Source organism: Oncorhynchus gorbuscha, linkage group LG01 (assembly GCF_021184085.1).
Source record: "Oncorhynchus gorbuscha isolate QuinsamMale2020 ecotype Even-year linkage group LG01, OgorEven_v1.0, whole genome shotgun sequence".
NCBI lineage: Eukaryota > Metazoa > Chordata > Actinopteri > Salmoniformes > Salmonidae > Oncorhynchus > Oncorhynchus gorbuscha.
The window spans coordinates 19,445,114-19,459,500 of NC_060173.1; the positions used below are offsets into that span (position 1 = coordinate 19,445,114).

General features: G+C 41.6%; 1 pseudogene across 1 annotated transcript in view; it reads left to right on the forward strand.

Annotated features, from left to right (window-relative positions):
* LOC124034280 overlaps positions 1–14,387 on the forward strand; it is a 33,992-nt pseudogene that overhangs the window by 8,823 nt on the left and 10,782 nt on the right. The window contains exon 2 of the transcript XR_006838548.1: positions 2,543–2,631. The product of XR_006838548.1 is annotated as an aryl hydrocarbon receptor nuclear translocator-like protein 1 (transcript). The remainder of the gene's footprint in view (positions 1–2,542; positions 2,632–14,387) is intronic.

A 14,387-nucleotide genomic window follows, 5' to 3' on the forward strand; every position in this document is an offset into this window, starting at 1 on the left:
TAAACTAGTCAAGCTTGCTTTTCATCAATAAAATCAGAGTAAGCCTATGCGCTAGCACTTTGGCTGCATATGAATCGTGAAAGAAAATAAATGATTGTGCCGGAAAACAATAGGCTAAGTGGATTTCGACTCATCATTACCACATTATATGGGATGTGCAAATTGACCCACAAAGACGTTAAAGGAGCATCATGCTTTCTCCTTCTGTGTAAAGAAATTTGACTGCAACCGTAGTGTACACAACACACATTGCTGAACACAAGGGCTGCTATTTTATAACCCCACTGAGTCGCTGTAATCTTAGCAATGCTAACAAATACATGTGAAATCCCATTTAGAATGATAAATGCTAACGAGTACATTGCATATAGTCTCTGACCTAAACAATTTTCAGGACAGACATCCCAGCTCAAAGTTATAGAATTAACAAAACATTCTACTCTGTTTGCTGCACTCACAAAACTAATATTAGACGGCAAGGCTATTGATATAAGAGGGGATTCTCTGCTATTACAAAACTATGCTTGATTTTGAAAGAAGCTAACCACTTAGCTAGATAGCTAACTAGCTACTGTAATTGCTGGACTATTAAGCGCACCTGAATATAAACTGCACCCACTGAATTATAAAAAAATATGTATTTTGTACATAAGCCACATGTCTATAAGCCGCAGGTGCCTACCAGTACATTGAAACAAATTAACTTTACACAGCCTTTAAACGAAACACTGCTTGTAACAAAAATTAAAACAGCAGCCTACCAAGAAAGTCATTGGTCACTATCTTCCTCCTCCTGTGCACTGAAACCACTGAAGTCATCAAATCAAATCAAATCAAATTTATTTATATAGCCCTTCGTACATCAGCTGATATCTCAAAGTGCTGTATAGAAACCCAGCCTAAAACCCCAAACAGCAAACAATGCAGGTGTAAAAGCACGGTGGCTAGGAAAAACTCCCTAGAAAGGCCAAAACCTAGGAAGAAACCTAGAGAGGAACCGGGCTATGTGGGGTGGCCAGTCCTCTTCTGGCTGTGCCGGGTAGAGATTATAACAGAACATGACCAAGATGTTCAAATGTTCATAAATGACCAGCATGGTCAAATAATAATAAGGCAGAACAGTTGAAACTGGAGCAGCAGCACAGTCATCTCCTTCGGTGTCGGAGTTGAATAGCCTCAGAATTGCTTCATCCGATGTTGGATCGTTTTCACTGTCGCTCTCGTCACTTTCATCCGGAGGCAAATACCCCGCTGAGCTCATGCTGCCCCTTCAACACGCAGCAGTCCAGCCTTTCGAAACCCGTTGATGATAGTGGATTTTTTGACAACGCTCCAAGCTGTCAGGACCAACTGGCAGACTTGACCATAAGATGCTCTTTGCCTGCGGCCCGTTTTAGTGAAGGATTTCTCCCCACTTGTCATCCAAGCCTCCCACTGAACAAGGAGAGCCACCTTAAATGCACAATTTACACTGATGTCGAGTGGCTGCAAATACTTTGGGCCATCTGCTTTTCTTCCTTCTGAACGCTTTTGTTGTCTTTCTGCACTGAGTCAGTTCCTCACGCTGCTGTTTCCAACGTCTTATAATCGACTCATTAAGGCCAAGCTCCCGTGCAGCAGCTCTATTTCCTTTTCCAACAGCCAGATTTATCGCCTTCAACTTGAAAGCTGCATCATATGCATTTCTCCATGTCTTTGCCATTACTACCGTAATCAGAATGATGGGAAGTTTGAGTGCGCTCGATTTACGTCACATTATGTGACTGTGCTCAGTTTTTTGGCGGCATGAATCTTGTGAAAGCGGGAAAAATCCATAAATTAGCCGCGTCATTGTATAAACCGCGAGGTTCAAAGTGTGGGAATAAAGTAGCGGCTTATAGTCTGGAAATTACTGTACTAAATGAGCAAACCAAATGCACAATTGTAGAACTTTTAGCACATTCCAGGTCACCTGGCACTTGCTGCAGTACAGTTAATGACTCACAGTACAGTTCTCTCGTCATTGTCTGCTTGGGGCGGCAGGGTAGCCTAGTGGTTAGAGCGTAACCGGAAGGTTGCAAGTTCAACCCCCCGAGCTGACAAATCTGTCGTTCTGCCCCTGAACAGGCAGTTAACCCACTGTTCATAGGCCGTCATTGAGAATAAGAATTTGTTCTTAACTGACTTGCCTAGTAAAATAAAGGTAAAATAAAAATTGTAAATAAACACCACGTGGCTGGTAAGCTTGAAATGACCGGTGAAATGAAGAACATGATCTTTATCTTCTAATGTATTGTACAAGTTGACTGCAGGTATTTACCCAAGCCTAATTCTTATCGTTCATTCTAGTGGGAGAGGGCTGGGCTGACTTTTCTTCTGACTTGCTAATTGTAAAGAATTTTTATTTTTTTAACTACTTTCTCTCTAACTTGGAAAAAGTACCCGGCTGAAAATAAGTGTGTAACCGGCAGTATAGCTGGCACTAGTGAAAAACACTGATCCTTGACCTTGACCTATTTGTGCCATAGTCGGAACACATCTGACAGTCCTCTTCTCTGTACAGGTAGAGCACCTATCCCAGTGTCCCAGAGGAGGAATAGCAGCCAGGCCAACCAACGAGGAGGTGTTTCTCTCTCTTCATCGCAAACCAAGGTATGGTATCACTCACTATGGGGTGTCTACCAACTCTGCCCAGAGTGGGTGAAAAATGCACTTTGGTGATGAAATTTCACTTCCTTGTGTTTATAAAATACATTTTCAAATCAAATTTGATTGGTCACATACACATGGTTAGCAGATGTTAATGCGAGTGTCGCAAAATGCTTCTAGTTCCAACATTGCAGTAATATCTAACAAATTCACAACGATTACCATTTACACACAAATGTAAAACGTTGAATATGTGCATATAATATATGGATGAGCGATGGTCGTACGGCATAGGCAAGATGCAGTAGATGGTATAGAAAACAGTATATACAGTCATGGCCAAAAGTTGAGAATGACACATTAATTTCCACAAAGTTTGTTGCTTCAGTGTCTTTAGATATTTTTGTCAGATGTTACTATGGAATACTGAATTATAATTACAAGCATTTCATAAGTGTCAAAAGCTTTTGACAATTACATGAAGTTGATGCAGAGTCAATATTTGCAGTGTTGACCCTTCTTTTTCAAGACCTCTGCAATCCTCCCCGGCATGCTGTCAATTAACTTCTGGCCCACATCCTGACAGGTGGCAGCCCATTCTTGCATAATCAATGTTTGGAGTTCGCCAGAATTTGTGGGTTTTTGTTTGTCCACCCGCCTCTTGAGGATTGACCACAAGTTCTCAATGGGATTAAGGTCTGGGGAGTTTCCTGGCCATGGACCCAAAATATCAATGTTTTGTTCTCAGAGCCAAATAGTTATCACTTTTGTCTTATGGCAAGGTGCTCCATCATGCTGGAAAAGGCATTGTTCGTCACCAAACTGTTCCTGGATGGTTGGGAGAAGTTGCTCTTGGAGGATATGTTGGTACAAGCTCTGTACTGGTTGTGCCCTGATCCTGCAGCTGAATCAACTTTAGGAGACGGTCCTGGCGCTTGCTGGACTTTCTTGGGCATCCTGAAGCCTTTTTCACAACAATTGAACTGCTCTCCTTGATGTTCTTGATCCGATAAATGGTTGATTTAGGTGCAATCAATATCCTTGCCTGTGAAGCCCTTTTTGTGCAAAGCAATATGACGGTCAAATCAAATTTTATTTGTCACATACACATGGTTAGCAGATGTTAATGCGAGTGTAGCGAAATGCTTGTGCTTCTAGTTCCGACAATGCAGTAATAACCAACAAGTAATCTAACTTACAATTCCAAAACTACTGTCTTATACACAGTGTAAGGGGATAAAGAATATGTACATAAGGATATATGAATGAGTGATGGTACAGGGCAGCATAGGCAAGATACAGTAGATGGTATTGAGTACAGTATATACATATGAGATGAGTATGTAAACAAAGTGGCATAGTTAAAGTGGCTAGTGATACATGTATTACATAAGTTGCAGTCGATGATATTGAGTACAGTATATACGTATGCATATGAGATGAATAATGTAGGGTACGTAACATTATATAAGGTAGCATTGTTTAAAGTGGCTAGTGATATATTTACATAATTTCCCATCACTTCCCATTATTAAAGTGGCTGGAGTTGAGTCAATGTCAGTGTGTTGGCAGCAGCCACTCAATGTTAATGGTGGCTGTTTAACAGTCTGATGGCCTTGAGATGGAAGCTGTTTTTCAGTCTCTCGGTCCCAGCTTTGATGCACCTGTACTGACCTCGCCTTCTGGATGATAGGGGGGTGAACAGGCAGTGGCTCGGGTGGTTGATGTCCTTGATGATCTTTATGGCCTTCCTGTAACATCAGGTGGTGTAGGTGTCCTGGAGGGCAGGTAGTTTGCCCCCGGTGATGCGTTGTGCAGACCTCACTACCCTCTGGAGAGCCTTACGGTTGAGGGCGGAGCAGTTGCTGTACCAGGCTGTGATACAGCCCGCCAGGATGCTCTCGATTGTGCATCTGTAGAAGTTTGAGTGCTTTTGGTGACAAGCCAAATTTCTTCAGCCTCCTGAGGTTGAAGAGGCGCTGCTGCGCCTTCTTCACGATGCTGTCTGTGTGAGTGGACCAATTCAGTTTGTCTGTGATGTGTATGCCGAGGAACTTAAAACTTGCTACCCTCTCCACTACTGTTCCATCGATGTGGATAGGGGGGTGTTCCCTCTGCTGTTTCCTGATGTCCACAATCATCTCCTTAGTTTTGTTGACGTTGAGTGTGAGGTTATTTTCCTGACACTACACTCCGAGGGCATATGTTTCCTTGCAGGTAACCATGGTTGACAGAGGAAGAACAATGGTTCCAAGCACCACCCTCCTTTTGAAGCTTCCAGTCTGTTTGAACTCAATCAGCATTATCAGATTGATCTCCAGCCTTGTCCACGTCAACACTCACACCTGTGTTAACGAGAGAATCACTGACATGATATCAGCTGGTCCGTTTGTTGCATGGCTGAAATGCAGTGGAAATGTTTTTTGGGGATTCATTTAATTTGCATGGCAAAGAGGGACTTTGCAATTAATTGCAATTCATCAGATCACGCTTCATAACATTCTGGAGTATATGCAAATTGCCATCATACAAACTGAGGCAGCAGACTTTGAAAATTAACATTTGTGTCATTCTCAATTTTTGGCCACGACTACATATTAGATGAGTTATGTAGACATTATTAAAGTGGTGATTTAATAAAGATACCTTTTTATTAAAGTGGCCAGAGATTTGATTGAGTCTGTATGTTGGCAGCAGCCACTCTGTTAGTGATGACTGTTTAACAGTCTGATGGCCTTGAGGTAGAAGCTGTTTTTCAGTCTCTGGGTCCCAGCTTTGATGCACCTTTACTGACCTCTCCTTTTGGATGATAGTGGGGTGAACAGGGAGTGGCTCGGGTGGTTGTTTTCCTTGATGATCTTTTTGGCCTTCCTGTGACATCTGGAGCTGTAGGTGTCCTGGAGGACCAAGACAAATATGATTATTCATGTTCTGAATCATTCAGTGCTGTCTCTCTAACATTTCATTAACAGTATATTATATCCAGATTTTTGTAAACTAATACGTCTGATAATAAGCATCGAGGCCCGTTGACAGAGCGGTGCAGCTTTCTCGTCGCAACCTTTTAGGGTTTGTTGTGGTGGTCGTCTTCAGTTGTTTCCGAGGTTTGCAAAATTCACATGACAAGCTGAATTAAATGTAAAGTGCTCCTTTGACATTTCAGAGAGAGGCTTGTTTTTGTGAGAAATTTAGAAAAATACAATTTTGCATTAATATGAAAAGTAGGAGTCTAACAATTTCATTAAAAATAAAACTGAAATATCACATTTACATCAGTATTCAGACCCTTTACTTAGTACTTTTGTTGAAGCACCTTTGGGAGCAATTACAGCCTCGAGTCTTCTTGGGTATGACTCTACATGCTTGACACACCTGTATTTGGGGAGTTTCTCCCATTCTTCTCTGCAGATCCATTCAAGCTCTCAGGTTAACTGGGGAGCGTTGCTGCACCAGCTATTTTCAGGTCTCTCCAGAGATGTTTGATCGGGTTCAATTCCGGGCTTTGGCTGGGCCACTCAAGGACATTCTGAGACATTGTCCTGAAGCCACTCATGCGTTGTCTTGGCTGTGTGCTTGGGGTCGTTGTCCTGTTGGAAGGTGAACCTTTGCCCCCTAGGTCCTGAGCGCTCTAGAGCAGGTTTTCATCAAGGATCTCTGTACTTTTCTCCGTTCATCTTTGCCTCGATCCTGACTAGTCTCTGCTTCTGAAAAACATCTCCACCGCATGTTGCTGTCACCACCATGCTTCACCATAGGGATGGTGCCAGGTTTCCTCCAGATGTGACACTTTGCATTCAGGCCAAAGAGTTCAATCTTCATCAGACCAGATAATCTAGTTTTCCCTGGTCTGAGAGTCATTAGTTGCCTTTTGGCAAACTCCAAGTGTGCTACCCTGGGCCTTTTACTGAGGATTTGCTTCTGTCTGGCCACTGCACCAATAAGGCCTTTATGGTAGAGTGCTTTAGAGATGGTTGTCCTTCTGGAAGCTTCTCCCATCTCCACAGAGGAATGCTAGAGCTCTGTCAGAGTAACCATCGGCTTCTTGCTCACCTCCCTGACCACGGCCCTTCTTCCCCGATTGCTCAGTTTGGCGGCCAGCTCTAGGAAGGGTCTTGGTGGTTCCAAACTTCTTCCATTTAAGCATGATGGAGGCCACTGTGTTCTTGGGGACCTTCAATGCATTGGACATAGTTTTTACACACACACACGCGCGCAGTCAGTTCAGACCGATCCAGCTCATGAGCTCCATCAGCAGCAGATTTTACATTTAGAATGTAAAATGAATGTGTTTACTGGGGCTGACCCTATTTAGTTGATTGTTTGGTTGGTTGGTTGGTCGAGTAGCAAAAAAAAAGTACAATACACCTGTCTGATTCGCGCTGAGTGGACTGATCCATTGTGGAGGCTGTGGGGATGTCAATCAGTTTAAGACATGCTACTGAAATTGTATATGATTGTTCTTACACAATATAATGGTGCATCTAGGGTTGCACATTTTGGGGAATATTCATAAGTGGAAACTTTCCGTGGGAATATATGGGATTTATCTGAAATATATGCAAATGTAATATTAATACCATTTAACCTTTTTGGAATAGGGGGCAGCATTTTCACTTTTGGATGAATAGCGTGCCCAGATTGAACTGATGTTTATGTTAACTTCCTAAAGATTGATTCCATACATTGTTTGACTTGTTTCTACGACCTGTAACGGAACTTTTCGAGTTTGTCTGGGCGAAGTGCTCGCGCCTCATAAAGATGGATTACTGGGTTTGAACACTCTAACAAGTGGCTATTTGGACATAGAGGATGGACTTTATGGAACAAATCAGTCATTTATTGTCAAACTGGGATTCCTGGGAGTGCCTTCTGATGAAGATCATCAAAGGTAAGTGAATATCTATTTTGTTTCAAACGTCTGTTTACTCCAAAATGGCGGATATTTCTCTGGCTGGATTGGGTTCTGAGTGCCGTTCTCAGATTATGCTCTTCCGTAAAGTTATTTTGAAATCTGACACAGCGGTTGCATTAAGGAGAAGTCTATTTTTAATTCTGTGAATAACAGTTGTATCGTTTATCAATGTTTATGAGTATTTCTTCAAAAAACATACATGCATTGTGAAACATGATGTCCTAGGAGTCTCATCTGATGAAGATCATCAAAGGTTAGTGATACATTTGATCTATATTTCTGCTTTTTGTGACTTCTATCTTTTGCTGGAAAAATGGCTGTTTTTTTGACTTGGCTATGACCTAACATAATCATATGTTGTGCTTTCACTGTAAAGCATTTTTGAAATCGGACACGATGGGTAGATTAACAAGATGTTTCTTTCTTTTTCTGTATTGGACTTGTTAATGTGTGAAGTTACATATTTATAAAAGAAATGTTTGAATTTCGCACACTGCCTTTTTCAGCGGAATGTTGTACTAGAAAGGTTAAGATGTTTTTGCATTGGATATATTTACAATATCATATGGAGACAGAAACCAACCTTCTACCATATCATAAGTAGACATACAGTATATCACGAAGTGAGTACACCCCTCACATTTTTGTAAATATTTGAGTGTCTTTTCATGTGACAACACTGAATAAATTACACTTACAATGTAAGGTAGTGAGTATACAGTTTATATAAGTGTAAATTTGCTGTCCCCTCAAAATAACTCAACACACAGCCATTAATGTCTAAACTTCTGGCAACAAAGGTGAGTACGTCCAAATTGGGCCCAAAGAGTCAATATTGTGTGTGGCCACCAACATTTTCCACCACTGCCTTAACCCTCTTGGGCATGGAGTTCACCAGAGCTTCACTGGTTGCCATTGGAGTCCTCTTCCACTCCTCCATGACAACATCACGGAGCTGGTGGATGTTAGACCTTGCACTCCTCCAAGTTCCGTTTGAGGATGCCCCACAGATGCTCAACAGGGTTTTAGGTCTGGAGACATGCTTGGCCAGTCCATCACCTTTACCCTCAGCTTCTTTAGCAAGGCAGTTGTCGTCTTGGAGGTGTGTTTGGGGTCGTTATCATGTTGGAATACTGCCCTGCAGCCCAGTCGCCGAAGGGAGGGGATCATGCTCTGCTTCAGTATGTCACAGTACATGTTGGCATTCATGGTTCCCTCAATGAACTCCCCAGTGCCGGCAGCCCTCATGCAGCCCCAGACCATGACACTCCCACCACCATGCTTGACTGTAGGCAAGACACACTTGTCTTTGTACTCCTCACCTGGTTTGCCCCCAAACATGCTTGACACCACCTGAATCAAATAAGTTTATCTTGGTCTCATCAGACCACAGGATATGGTTCCAGTACTCGATGTCCTTAGTCTGCTTGTCTTCAGCAAACTGTGTGCGGGCTTTCTTGTGCATCTTCTTTAGAAGAGACTTCCTTCTGGAATGACAGCCATGCAGACTAATTTGATGCAGTGTACGGTGTATGGTCTGAGCACCGACAGGCTGACCCACCCCACCCCTTCAACCTCTGCAGCAATGCTGGCAGCACTCATATGTCTATTTCCCAAAGACAACCTCTGGATATGACGCTGAGCATGCGCACTCCACTTCTTTGGTCGACCATGGCGAGGCCTGTTCTGAGTGGAACCTGTCCAGTTAAACCGCTGTATGCAGCTCAGTTTCAGGGTATTGGCCACCATGCTGCAGCTAAATTTCAGGGTCTTGGCAATTGTCTTATAGCCCAGGCCATCTTTATGTAGAGCAACAATTCTTTTTTTCAGATCCTCAGAGTTCTTTGCCATGAGGTGCCATGTTGATCTTCCAGTGACCAGTTAGTATGAGGGAGTGTGAAAGCGATGACACCAAATTTAACACACCTGCTCCCCATTCACACCTGAGACCCTGTAACACTTAGCGAGTCACATGACACCGGAGAGGGAAAATGGCTAATTGGGCCCAATTTTGGCATTTTCACTTAGGGGTGTATTATTCACTTTTGTTGCCAGCGCTTTAGACATTAATGGTTATTTTGAGGGGACAGCAAATTTACACTGTTATACAAGCTGCACACTCACTACTTTACATTGTAGCAAAGTGTAATTTCTTCAGTGTTGTCACATGAAAAGAAACTCAAATACTCAAATACTGTAATTGCAAATGATTAAATCCTTCAATATAAATTTTTAAAAACAATTTAGTTACGAATTGAACTTTAGTTGAGTTGACTTCACATGGGATTTCACTGAATAAACAAAAGAAGGATAATATTGAATGATCCCCAATTATCCATTGCATCTCCCCTAAATGTTTTCAAGAATACATCTGTAAAATTATATAACCAAAGCTTTCGTTTCTAGACTGTCTTCCCCTCAGGCTTCCATGTCTTCTCCCTGGACCTCCTCAATGTCCTCCTCTTGAACATCAGACTCTGTCTGGAGGTGTCAGTCATCCTCTGAGGCCTCGTCTTCACTGTCACTTTTCAACCCTGTTGAGGATGTGTCGGGCTCAAAAAGCCTTAAATTGGTGGCCATCCGGGCATATTTTTCAACCCTTATTTTGGTCAGCCTGTTGCATGCTTTGTTATGTGTTCCCAAATAAGGACCAGTGGCGCTCTGAGGTGGCTGATGTTGGTGGGATTTGGAGGATGATGGAAGCAACAGGGGAAATAGCCTCAGATCCACAAAGTCCCTTCCACCAGGTGGCTGATGACATATGTTGTCTCGACTGCCATATTGCATCTCCATCCCAAAGCACCTGCTTGGATGTGTACTTCGCCAGACTGCCAAGAACCTTGCCGTCATCCAGGCCAAGGTGGCGAGACTATGTAGTGACGACACCATAGTTGATCATTGTTGATCTCTGCACCAGACAGGATGCTCTTGCCAGTATACTTTAGGTCCAACGTACGCTGCGGCATGTATGGGCTTCAGGCAGAAGTATTTGCGCTTTTTGATTCATTTCAGAACTGCAGTCTCCTCTGCTTGGAGCAAAAGTGAAGTGGGAAGGGCAGTACCGATTTCTTCTCTTACATCTACAAGCAGAGTTTGAACATCAGACAGGATGGCATTGTCTCCCTCAATCTGTGCAATGGCTACTGCTATAGGTTTTGGGCTGTTTTTACCACTCTCTCCCAAAATACATCATCCAGGAGGATCCTCTTGATGGGACTGTCCATGTCGGCAGACTGTGATATGGCCATTTCTTGGAGAGACTCCTTCCCTTCCAGGACTCAAACATGATAACACCACTCCAACGGGTGTTGGGCAGCTTCAATGCGGTGCTCTTATTCTCACTTTGCTTGGTGAGGTAGATTGCTGCTATAACTTGATGACCCTTCACATGCCTAACCATTTCCTTGGCTCTCTCTTGTAGAGTGTATCCATTGTTTTCAGTGCCATGATGTCCTTGAGGAGCAGATTCAATGCATGAGCAGGACAGCCAATGGGTGTGATGTGAGGATAGGACTCCTCCACTTTAGACCAAGAAGCCTTCATGTTTGCAGCGTTGTCTGTCACCAGTGCAAATACCTTCTGTGGTCCAAGGTCACTGATGACTGCCTTCAGCTCATCTGCAATGCAGAGACTGGTGTGTCTGTTGTCCCTTGTCTGTGCTCTTGTAGAATACTGGTTGAGGGGTGGAGATGATGTAGTTAATTATTCCTCGACGACCCATCAGAGTTGATTGCAATAGTCTACTTTCTCTATAATTTGCTTGACCTTCACTTGAACTCTGAACTCTGCATCCAGCAAATGAGTAGATAAAGTATGTCTGGTTGGAGGGGTGTATGTTGGGTGAAGAATATTCAGAACTTGTCCAGTACTTGGAAGCATCAGAGATGAACCAGCTGCATACACAGCTCGAGCAAGACATTCATCAGCATTTCTCTGACTACGTTCCACGATTGAGTCAAAAAACCTTCTGATTCCAGGAGGACCATGAGCTGTTCCTATCAATAAGGTGTCTGATTCATCATTTTCACCTCGAGTAGAAGTAGAGGAACTTTTGTCAGAGGTTGCTTGTTGTGAGCGCTGAGAAAACGTTATGCACTTGTCCAGATAATTCTGCATCTTTGTTGCATTCTTCACATATTATTTGGCACAGTATTTGCAAATGTACACAGCTTTTCCTTCTATAGTATCTGCAGGGATTTGTCTCCACACATCAGATGGTGCCTGTGGCATTTTCCTGTAACGATTAAGAAAAAATGAGTTTAAAAAAAACGAATACAATTCAATGTACAGATAAATAGTTAAGCAGTTAGATTAAACAACTCCTTTGTAAGATAAATGTTTTAAAATGAAGCGTGTATGGGAACGGGTAAATGTTCACTCCTCAGTTAGCAGGCTCAAGCAAGCTAAAAACAAACTAGCAGAAATTGTTAAGTTAGAAATTATTTAACCTGTCTAGGACTGGGGTCCTCGCCAACAGCCAATGAAATTGCAGAGCGCCAAATACAAATCAACAGAAATCTCATAAATCAAATTTCTCAAACATACAACTATTAGGCACCATTTTAAAGATAAAATTCTCGTTAATCCAGCCATAATGTCTGATTTTCAAAAATGCTTTACAGCGAAAGCTCCACAAACGATTTATGTTAGGTCACCACCAACTCACAGAAAAACTCTGCCATTTTTTTCCAGCCAAAGAGAGGAAGAAATAATCACTAACCTTTGATCTTCATCAGATGACACTCATAGGACTTCATGTTACACAATGCATGTATGTTTTGTTCGGTAAAGTTCATATTTATATCCCAAAATCTTATTTTACATTGGCGTGTTACGTTCAGTAGTTCTAAAACATGCATTGATATTGCAGAGAACCACGTGAATTCACAGAAATACTCATTATAAATGTTGATGAAAATACCATTTTTAGACATGGAAATATAGATACACTTCAACCGCTGTGTCAGATTTTTTTTTAACTTCACGGAAAAAGCATAATCTGAGAATGGTGCTCAGAGCCCAAACTAGCCAAAGAAATATCCGTCATGTTGGGCTGTCAACATTATCCATAAATAGCATTATAAATATTCACTTACCTTTTTGATAATCTCCATCAGAATGCACTCCCAGGAATCGCAGTTCCACAATAAATGCTTGTTTTGTTCGATAATGTCCATTTATGTCCAATGGCTTCTTTTGTTAGGGCGTTTGGTAAACAAATCCAAACGTGCGATCTGGTCCATTCGGACGAAACATTAAAAGTTATATTACAGGTCGAAACTTGTCAAACTAAATATAGAATCAACCTTTAGGATGTTTTTATCATAAAAGTTCAATAATGTTCCAACCGGAGAATTCTATTGTCTGTAGAAAAGCAATGGAACGACAGCTACCTCAAGTGAAAGTGTGTGACTGAGAACGGGGCTGTAGGCAGACCACTGACTCAAAGAGCTCCCATCTGGTCCCACATCACATGAGAAGCCTGAAACAACGTTCTAAAGACGGTTGACATCTAGTGGAAGCCTTAGGAAGTGCAACAACCAATATCCCACTGTGTATTCAATAGGGGTGAGTTCAAAAACTACAAACCTCAAACCTCCCACTTCCTGTTTAGATTTTTTTTCTCAGGTTTTTGCCTGCCAAATGAGTTCTGTTATACTCAGACATCATTCAAACAGTTTTATAAACTTCAGAGTTTTCTATCCAATGCTAATAATAATAATATACATATATTAGCATCTGGGACTGAGTAGGAGGCAGTTCACTCTGGGAACATTATTCATCCAAAAGTGAAAATGCTGCCCCCTATCCCAAAGAAGTTAAACACACTTTGCTGTTGTCTACTATTTATTCGTTTAAAAAATAATAACAATGTATGTCATAAAATATATTCACCCCACTCAGTATTGTAATCAAAACTTACCAGAAAGCATATAGTCCTTGGCTCAGACAATGTAGTAGTGTGGGCTCAATAGCATCTCATTAGTGTGCAAGATCTTGAGAATCAGCTGTACATGTGATGGAATTAGAATCCTATACGTTTATTAACCAATTCAATTAAAACACTGCCCATTCCTAAGAATTTGTAAGATACTTATTTGCATAAAATGGACAGAGGCCAGTCTCAAAATCATTCAATAACGTTTATTCTCGAGAGTACTGATCATGGTACAATTTACAACAGGTTATAAACTAAAAATGACGACAGGTTTTAAACTGTCCCTCCACTCTGATACAATAGCAGTATATAGTTCACAAGCCTTCCCACATCGTCCACCACCTGTTAAATAATTTACAACTAGCCCAAGGTCTCTCTTCTCCCTGTGTAGGTAAGATGTCCCGTAAGGAACACATCCTTCCAGCCAGTCTGACAATAACTTCATTCGTTTCTAACAAGGAACAGACAGTCTTTGTTCTAATTGTTGATTATAATTACACACATTTATATTCAGTACTAGGATTATAATAAGATTCATACATCGTACAGTAACATAGTATTCTGTTTAGTCATAGTTCTGATTGAAATGTATACATAATTTAGTCATTATTCTTAGAAAATACCTTAACAAGAGTACACTGCGCATGTAATGGAAAATGCACTGTGCATGCAGTGGGTTGCAATTCCATTGAATTGGGGATGCTTTGTTTAAACTATGCCACAAGACCTAGAATTGCCTTATGTTTATCCCACAAAAAAGGCTCACTGTGATAAGCTAACTTTTTTTAAATGAATATAATCCAAATTCCCGGGCTTAACTTCCCATGGAAAATTTCCGGGAAAATTCTGGAAATTTACCGGAAAGTTTCTGACCCTTTGCAACCCTAAATACTTCTATAGGCTACTGTA